Raw genomic sequence first — 9,394 nt, 5'->3', positions numbered from 1 at the left:
CCCATGACGACCCGCTGGTCATAACGCCGATAATAGGAAATAGCCCGGTTAAGAGGGTCCTTGTGGATAATGGTGCTTCTGTGGATATCTTGCTCCACGACACCTTTCTAAGGATGGGGTATAACGACTCCCAGTTGACACCAACCGACATGCCGATATATGGATTTGCTGGAGTAGAATGTCCTGTGGAAGGGATAATTAAATTGCCAACCACCATAGGTACGGAGCCAAGGCAAGCGACTCAGATGCTGGATTTCGTGGTGGTAAAGGCTAGTTCAACTTATAATGCTATCATGGGGAGAACAGGGATACATGCCTTCAAGGCAGTTCCCTCTTCCTACCATTCAGTCATGAAGTTTCCCACCCGAAACGGGATTGGAGAAGAGAGAGGAGATCAAAAAATGGCTAGAAGCTGTTATGTGGCCTCTTTGAGGGCAGATGGAGTCGGGGGGCAGGTTCTTCCTATTGAAGATATGGATGTTCGAGAAAATGATGAGAATAGAGGAAGGCCAGCAGAAGAATTGGTTTCGGTTCCTTTAGATCCCAAGAATCCTGAGAGGATGACTTTCATTGGAGCTACATTAGAGGAGCCCCTTAGAGGGAAGTTAGTGAAATTTTTGCAAGAAAATAGTGATGTGTTTGCATGGTCAGCAGCTGATATGCCAGGCATAGACCCGGAGTTAATTACCCACAAGTTAAACGTGGATCCAAGCCGGAAGACAGTGAAACAAAAGAAAAGAAATTTTGCCCCGGAAAGACAAGAGGCTATAAAGCAGGAAGTGGAAAAGCTCTTAGAGGCTGGTTTCATTGAGGAGATTCAATTTCCGGAGTGGTTAGCAAACCCTGTAATGGTGAAGAAGGCTAATGGAAAGTGGAGGATGTGTATAGACTTCACCGATCTGAATGATGCATGCCCCAAAGACTGTTTTCCGCTGCCTAGAATTGATACTTTGATTGATGCCACCGCTGGACATGAGATGCTGAGTTTCATGGATGGGTTTAGCGGATACAACCAGATCAAAATGCATAAGGATGACGTTCCAAAGGTATCATTTATCACTGACTTTGGCGTTTATTGTTATCTTGTTATGGCGTTTGGTCTCAAGAATGCAGGAGCCACCTATCAAAGGTTGGTGAATAAAATTTTTAAGGATCTTATTGGGAAGACTATGGAAGTCTATGTTGATGACATGCTAGTCAAGAGTCTAGTAAAGACTGATCATATAACCCATTTGAGGGAAGCTTTTGAGGTCCTGAGGTACCACAAGATGATGTTGAATCCCACGAAGTGTGCTTTCGGAGTAGGATCTGGAAAATTCTTGGGATTGATGGTCTCAAAGAGGGGAATTGAGGCTAACCCCGATAAAATAAAGGCAATCCTGGACATGGAACCCCCAAAAACTGTCAAGGATGTTCAGAAACTCACAGGAAGGGTTGCTGCGCTAGGACGATTCATCTCCAAGTCAGGAGACAAGTGCTTGTCATTCTTCAAGTCATTAAAGAACATTAAAGACTTTGTATGGAGTGAGGAAAATCAGAAGGCATTTGAAGAGTTAAAGAAGTATATGGGCCAGGCCCCGTTGTTGGCCAAGCCAGTTCTGGGTGAAGTTTTATTCTTGTACTTGGCTGTTTCAGAAAGCGCCTTGAGCGCGGTGTTGGTTAAGGAGGAACTGAAAGTCCAGAAACCCGTATACTATGTCAGCAAAATTTTGCATGGTGCTGAGTTGAATTATTCAGCCATTGAGAAATTCGCTTTAGCCTTGGTAATGGCTTCAAGAAAGCTGCGTCCTTATTTTCAAGCTCACCAAATTGAAGTGCTAACAAATCAGCCACTGAGAAATATCATTCACAGTCCCAAGGCAAGTGGGAGACTGATTAAGTGGTCAATAGAGTTGGGAGAGTTTGATCTCAAGTATAAGCCACGTATGGCCATAAAAGCCCAGGCACTAGCTGACTTCGTGGTGGAATGTACCATACCCAACCAAGAAGTCGGGGGGCAGGAAGATACCACACCTCAAGACAAGGGAGTCGACAATGGGGACAAGGAGAAAGAATATTGGGTTCTCTATTTTGATGGAGCATCAAAAACAAATTCCAGTGGAGCAGGGTTGGTTTTGCAAAGCCCTGATGGATTCTTAATTGAGTATGCCATGAAGCTAGACTTCCCAACCACAAACAATGAGGCAGAGTATGAAGCCCTGATTGCTGGCCTTGGTCTAGCTGGGACACTTAGAGTCAAAAACTTAAAGGTCCGTGGAGACTCGAAGTTGATCATATCCCAGGTAAAGGGAGAATTTGAAGCAAGGGATGATACGATGGCAAAGTATGTTCGCCTAGTAAGGGCTGTGATGACCCAATTTAATGAATGCCATGTTGAACACATTCCAAGGGAAGAAAATGCTAAAGCAGATGCGCTATCAAAGTTTGCTTCATCTGAGATTGAAGAAAGTTCAGGAAGTGTGTACTTCCGTGTTTTGAAGACACGAAGCATAGATATTAAGCTTGTGGCTCCCGTAGGCTTGGGGACGTCATGGATTGATCCCATCAAGGCTCACATTCAGACCGGTTGGTTGCCAAGCGATACAATTGAGGCACGGAAGTTAACTGTTCGAGCACTAAGGTACTCTTTGATAGATGGGATTCTATATAAAAGATCTTTCGTGGTTCCTTACTTGAGGTGTCTCAGGCCCGATGAGGCACGCTTAGCTCTTGAGGAAGTGCATGGAGGTATTTGTGGGCAACACTTGGGGGGCAGGGCCTTGGCTCATAAGATAACTCGTTTAGGCTTCTATTGGCCAGAAATGATGGCTGATGCCAAAGAATATGTAAAGAAGTGTGATCGTTGTCAGAAGCATGCACCAGTCGCCAGACAACCCCCCGAGATGCTGACCTCTATCAACTCACCTATTCCCTTTGCTATGTGGGGGATGGATATTCTAGGGCCTTTTCCTATGGCCACAGCACAAAGGAAGTTTCTGATTGTAGCCATTGATTATTTCACCAAGTGGATCGAAGCCAAACCTTTGGCCAAAATCACAACTAAGCAGGTTGCACAATTCCTGTGGGAAAACATTATGTGCCGATATGGAATTCCCCGTATCCTCGTCACTGACAATGGAACACAATTCAACAACGAAGAATTCAAGAAGTATTGCGAAGAAAATGAAATTGAGTTACGGTTCACCTCTATGGCTCACCCGCAAGCCAATGGGCAAGCGGAGGTAGCAAATCGGATAATCCTGGATGGACTAAAGAAGAGGATCGAGAAGTCAAGAAATAATTGGGTAGATGAGATACTTCCAATATTATGGGCCTACAGGACTACTTGTAGAGTCACGACAGATGCAACTCCTTTCATGTTGGCATATGGGGCGGAAGCAGTAGTTCCCGTGGAGATATCACATTCCTCTCCAAGGATTCAGGCTTTCGATGAGAAAGAAAATGAGGAAGGGCAGAGATTAGCCCTGGATTTAATTGATGAAGTGCGAGATAAAGCACATGCAAAGATAGTAGAATATCAGAAAAAAGCTTCATTCTACTACAACCTAAGGGTTAAAGAAAGGTTTTTTAAACAAGGCGATCTAATCTTGAGGAAGATAGAAGCATCTGGTGTAGGACAAAAAGGGAAGCTTGCCCCGAATTGGGAAGGGCCGTACAGAGTCAAGAGTGTTCAGGGTAGAGGAACCTACAAGCTGGAGACTATGGATGGTTTTGAAGTCCCGAGAACTTGGCATGCACAAAACCTGAAGGTTTACTATGTGTAGGGCAGTTGGATACGATTCTCACTTGTCATGATGGAGAGTAGGTTGAAAAGCACCTTGAAGCTTTGCTTAGGATTTATATGTCTTATTATGAAGTTTATTAAGACTTGTGTAAGGGATGAATCCCAAACAATTTTTGAAGCTCAGAGAATTTTTCGAAATATGTTTGAATCTCTATGGCATGGCAATTAAATTAGATGCATGATATGAAAGCCCTATAAAAAGGCCCAATTCAAAAAAAAAAAAAAAAAAAGGGGGGGTTAAAACTTGTTGGGCCTGGAAGTATGTCAAGCCCAGATAAGGGCCCCAAATATTCAAAGCCCAGCACCCGGGGTCCAAAAACTGGAAGAAAATATATATGAGTATTATCTTCAAAAACCAGAAATAAGTCCCAAATCCAAAAAGGATTTGGATAAATGAAGGCCCAAAAATAAGGCCTAATCCTACTTGAATTAGAAAAAAACCCAGTATAGGGATCAATAAATCAAGCCCAGGGTCAATACTAAGTGCCCAATTAAAGATCAAAGCCCAGAAGGGCCCAAGTTGAAACCCAATACAAGGTTTCATAAATCTAGCCCAGGTTTAGGGCAAAGATCAACCCAATAAGAGGTAAGCCCAGAAAAGGGCCCAATTAGCAGAAAATTAAATGGCCCCAAATTAAAGACCAATTTAGGGTGGACCAAAGAAGCCCAGTTAAAAGTAAGGGGCCTAATACAAAAAGCCAGTCAAAAAAGGGGAAGGCCCAAGGTGAAGGCCTGGTTCAGAAAAAGCCAAGTATTCAACAAATCAGGAGCCCAAAAGAATCCTGCCCAGACTTAGGGCCCAAATGCAAAACCCAGATAAACCCATAAAAATGGGCCCAAAATTTTGTTGAAGCCTCGAAAAAGGAGTGCTGTTGAAAACGGGCCCAATAGAGGGGGATGGCATAAGTTAGAGGCCCAGGGGTAAGGCCCACTATATTTAAATAGGGTTAAATCATGCCCATGAGCCAAAGTCCAGTTGAAAAAATATGCCCAAAGATCAGCCCAGAAAGCGGTGGAGTATAAAGCCGGAAATAGCTTGGAGGTGGCGATTCTTAAGAGACTAATTGCAGAGTTGAAGTTTAGAAATTTTTGTGAAGGTGAAGTGTGAGAAATGAACTCACACTCCACCTCTTATATAGAGGAGCTCAAAGATGCACAAATGGGCCTGGGCCTAAGAAAAAGGCAGGAAGCCCATAAGATTTGAATTTTGAAAAGATTTAAAATCAAAGTTCATTGAATGAATCAAAGCTCGAACAACCTCCAACAACGCCCAGGAGACAATATTCCTAGGCGCTGTTGGAAAGATGTCTCCTAGGCGGGGGTCAACAACGCCTAGGAAGTATGGGACCTCCAACAACGCCCAGGAGACAATATTCCTAGGCGCTGTTGGAAGGATGTGTCCTAGGCGGGGGTCAACAACGCCTAGGAAGTATGGGACCTCCAACAACGCCCAGGAGACAATATTCCTAGGCGCTGTTGGAAGGATGTCTCCTAGGCGGGGGTCAACAACGCCTAGGAAGTATGGGACCTCCAACAACGCCCAGGAGACAATATTCCTAGGCGCTGTTGGAAGGATGTCTCCTAGGCGGGGGTCAACAACGCCTAGGAAGTATGGGGCCTCCAACAACGCCCAGGAGACAATATTCCTAGGCACTGTTGGAAGGTCGTCTCCTAGGCGGGGGTCAACGACGCCTAGGATGCATTATGCAATAAAAGCCAATTTTCTGATTTTTCCTTAAATATTTTCTGAAAAATGTTAATATTTTCAGAACTAAGGAATAAATCCAGAAAATTAAGGATAAATCCCAGTAAATTAGGGAAAAATCCAGAAAATTAGGGAAAAATCCAGAAAATTAAGGATAAATCCCAGAAATTAAGGGAAAATTCCAGAAATTAAGGCTAAATCCCAGAAATTAAGGGAAAAATCCAGAAATTAAGGGAAAAATCCAGAAATTAAGGATAAATCCCAGAAATTAAGGGAAAAATCCAGAAATTAAGGGAAAAATCCAGAAATTAAGGATAAATCCCAGAAAAATAAGGAAAAATCCCATAAAAATTAGGGAAAATCCCAGAAAAATTAGGGAAAATTCCAGAAATTAGGGAAAAATCCCGGAAATAAGGGAAAAATTCCTGGAAATCAAAATAATTCCTAAATAAAAGGAAAAATTCGTTGTAAACGTGTAGGTCGCTCCACACTTTACGGAAAAACGAAACCCTGTAAGGGAACAAATAGACTTAACTTCTGCGAAACCTATTCAATGTTTCCCAAAAGTTGGGGGGCAAATGATAGGGATAAATAAATTATGATTGTATAATTAAATACTGCATTAATTGTACAAGCTGTGGGCTGCTAGGCCCAATAAAAAGATATATGATACTCAGACCAGAAAGGTTAAGCCTGATGGACCAGATCAGGCCTGATGGAATAAAAAAGGCCCAAAAGCCCTGATTATTAATTAATTACGAAATTAATTAATAAGGGACAAAACAGATGTTGAAAAGAGTCCCAATAAGAATATAAATCCTTGGAGATTAGCCTCAAGGGGACCTAAAAGGATAAGGAATCAATTTCCTACTATCTAGGACTCCAAAGTCCATTCTAACTATGAGACTTGCCCACCAAGTCTCCTATACCAAGTCCAATTCAAGGACTCCCAACATCTATATAAGGGGTCTCACCCCATAAATCAGAACTACGTTTTTTGGCTTGATTCTCTAATTCACAGAGATACGTAGGCATCTCGTAAAGGCAGAGTTAAGCTACGAAACACGAGAGCAGCCATTAAAGGCCTTGAGCTCCCGAATCTCAGTAATAAATACAGCAATTATATATACTAGTTTTAATCCATAACACCTGAGTTATCTTGATCTACTTGAACCAAGTGATTCTTAGATCTACCTTCGTATCATATAGAAATGCCATGAACCCTCAAGTACATACTGCAAGTAGATCAAAAGTCGTATCATGCTAGTACATCAAAGTAATTGGAATGCCATGATAAAATAAAGATAATACTTGATTGATCCTCTTGATTAACATGCTATTGATTCCTAAAATCTTGACATCTCACCCTGATGCTAGAACCCCAATAAAATCTTTACCTTGATATCTAAAAACCAGTTATTCTTTAAAAGTTATTCTTAATTAATTGATAACCCTTTTTCTTACCCTAAAGTTCGACAATCCTGATATACCTTAAGCTAAAGACCATTTTCTTCATACCTTAACACCCCTAGTATACATGAAGCTTATCTTCTTGATGTTCTAGTACCTGTACCTTGTCAAAAACCCTTGTTTAAAGCCTAGTTTGGCATTACTCTTTCCTATTATCCAAAAACTCTACTAAATCTCCTTGTCAGAAACCTTGTAAATAATAACTGTACAAGTACCCCGATAGAATAAAGTCGAGTGAATCATGACCCTAAGAGTTGGTGACATATTTCCAATATTTCAAAGTTGATCTATAATCCCTTAATAAAAATGTTTACTGTTTAAGAGATTTTATTATAAATCGGCATAAGTTTTTGAAATGATTAAAATGTGGATTTTCAGTCCCAAAGGGGGATAAATGTTTTCTTTGAATAGTGGATCTGGACTAGACGCAAGTCCTTTCACACTGATATTATAGGCTTAAAAGTTGCCTAGGGATCCCATTAATGTTTTAGAACCCAGCGAGGTTCGGGATTACTTCGCGGCTGATCGCCGGCTGTAATCCGTAGCATTATAAAATGATTTTGATTAAGATATGATTTTGAAAATGTTTTGATTCAAGCAAATGATGCCATCACCCAAAATTTCATCTCTTGTTATTATTAGTTATATATTCGCATTGTCATTCTTTAATATCTCGATTTATGTTTTGTACCGTATTGTTTAGCACTTGTTGAGCATTTGGCTCACTCCTTGCTTTAACCCTGACATTAGAGCTAGCAGCTATGGTTAGATTCAAGCAGACCGCACGTAAGACTTGTGATGTCGATGTGTATGTCCGAGCTCAAGTAGAATAAGAGATTGTTTTGTGTGAGGACTCGATATTAAAATCAGTTGTAATAGATGGTAGTGTTGGGCTGTTCCAAACCCTAAACTGTAAGATCTTGGATTCGGTTATATTTACTTTCTTTTAAATATCATAATAGTTATATATATTGTGTTTGTTAAGTTGGGGGTGTGACAGGTTTTGGTATCAGAGCCACGGTTTAGAGTCCCTGGACAGACCAAATAGGTTATAGGGTATATGTATAGGTTATAGATAATATGCGAGAGAGTAGGTTAAGTAAATTTATTATTAATACTCCTCTTATTGGTTTGTCAGCAAAGGGCGCACTCCTCATCATCCTCTAGGTCGGACGACACTATTGCTTTCTCCGTGTATGCTGAGTTGAGGCGCGAGTTTGACATGCTTCAGGGCAAGTATGATCGACTGATAAACCGATTGAAGAACGTGTATCCGGACAGCCGAAACTATGAAGGGAAGCCTAAGGAGCAGATGGCTTGGAGACTTGAGACTTTGGTTCAGTACATCAACACTAAGCTTGAGTAGATGCCATCGCACCGAGACCGCACCAGCCAGTATATCATCCAGATGGTGGAGGATGAGCTCCAGAGTATTATGAAGACGCTTCGAGAGGAGAAGACTACCAAGCCCCGTTCCGATGGAGTGGATCCTTAGTTCTTTCCATTATCTACCATTCATGTTGTTGTATTATCAGACTTCGTAGAATTCCCAGTTGTTCCTTTAAATAAGCATGTTATTCCTAGAATCAGACCTTATCCTGATCTTGATGTATTGAAACCTTTAGATTTCTATTATTATGCACTATCGTTCCATTTGCTCTCAACTGTTATTTTACGCCTTTATCTGCATCACCATATCTGTTTAATTTGAAACTTGACCTCATATGCAAATAAGAATGCCATGCGATACCCTCGAATTATTTCATCATCTATTCCTGTTTTGATATAACTCTTGTTTCAGGATCATGCCACCCAAAAAGAAGAACCCAACAACCACATCTACCACAAATCCAAATATTCTTCGATTACTGGAAACCTTACAACAGCAAACCAACGCTATAGTTCAACAACAAATAACTCTTCAACAATGATTTGAAAACCAAGATAACCGTGAACCACACCAACCACCTGATCCACCAGTACCACCTCGACAAGATGTCACTTTTAAGGCTTTTCAGAATGTGAATCCACTTGCATTTCATGATACCACTGATCCAATAATAGCTAACACATGGATTAAAGAGATGGAAAGGGCTTTTGAGTTGATACAGTTAGGGGACGATCAGAAGACACCATATGCTACTTACTTCTTGAAGGGCGAAGTCATCTATTGGTGGGAATCAGTAAAAGCTATGGAAGCAAATCAGCAAGTTTCTTGGGAGAGATTTAAGAAGTTATTTTTGGAAAAGTATTACCCTAAGTACATGCAGAATCAGATGGAGCTTAAATTTTTTGAATTGAAGCAAGGGAATATGTCTGTACTAGAGTATGAGAAGAAGTTCACCGAATTGTCAAGGGTTGTGACCAAGTATACCAGCAGTGAGGAGGAAAAAGCAAAGAGATTTCAACAAGGATTAGAGCCTTGGATCAGAGAT

This window comes from Apium graveolens, chromosome 9 (genome assembly GCF_009905375.1).
Source record: "Apium graveolens cultivar Ventura chromosome 9, ASM990537v1, whole genome shotgun sequence".
NCBI lineage: Eukaryota > Viridiplantae > Streptophyta > Magnoliopsida > Apiales > Apiaceae > Apium > Apium graveolens.
The sequence above is the reverse complement of the archived record's forward strand: the minus strand, read 5'-3'. Positions refer to the sequence as shown.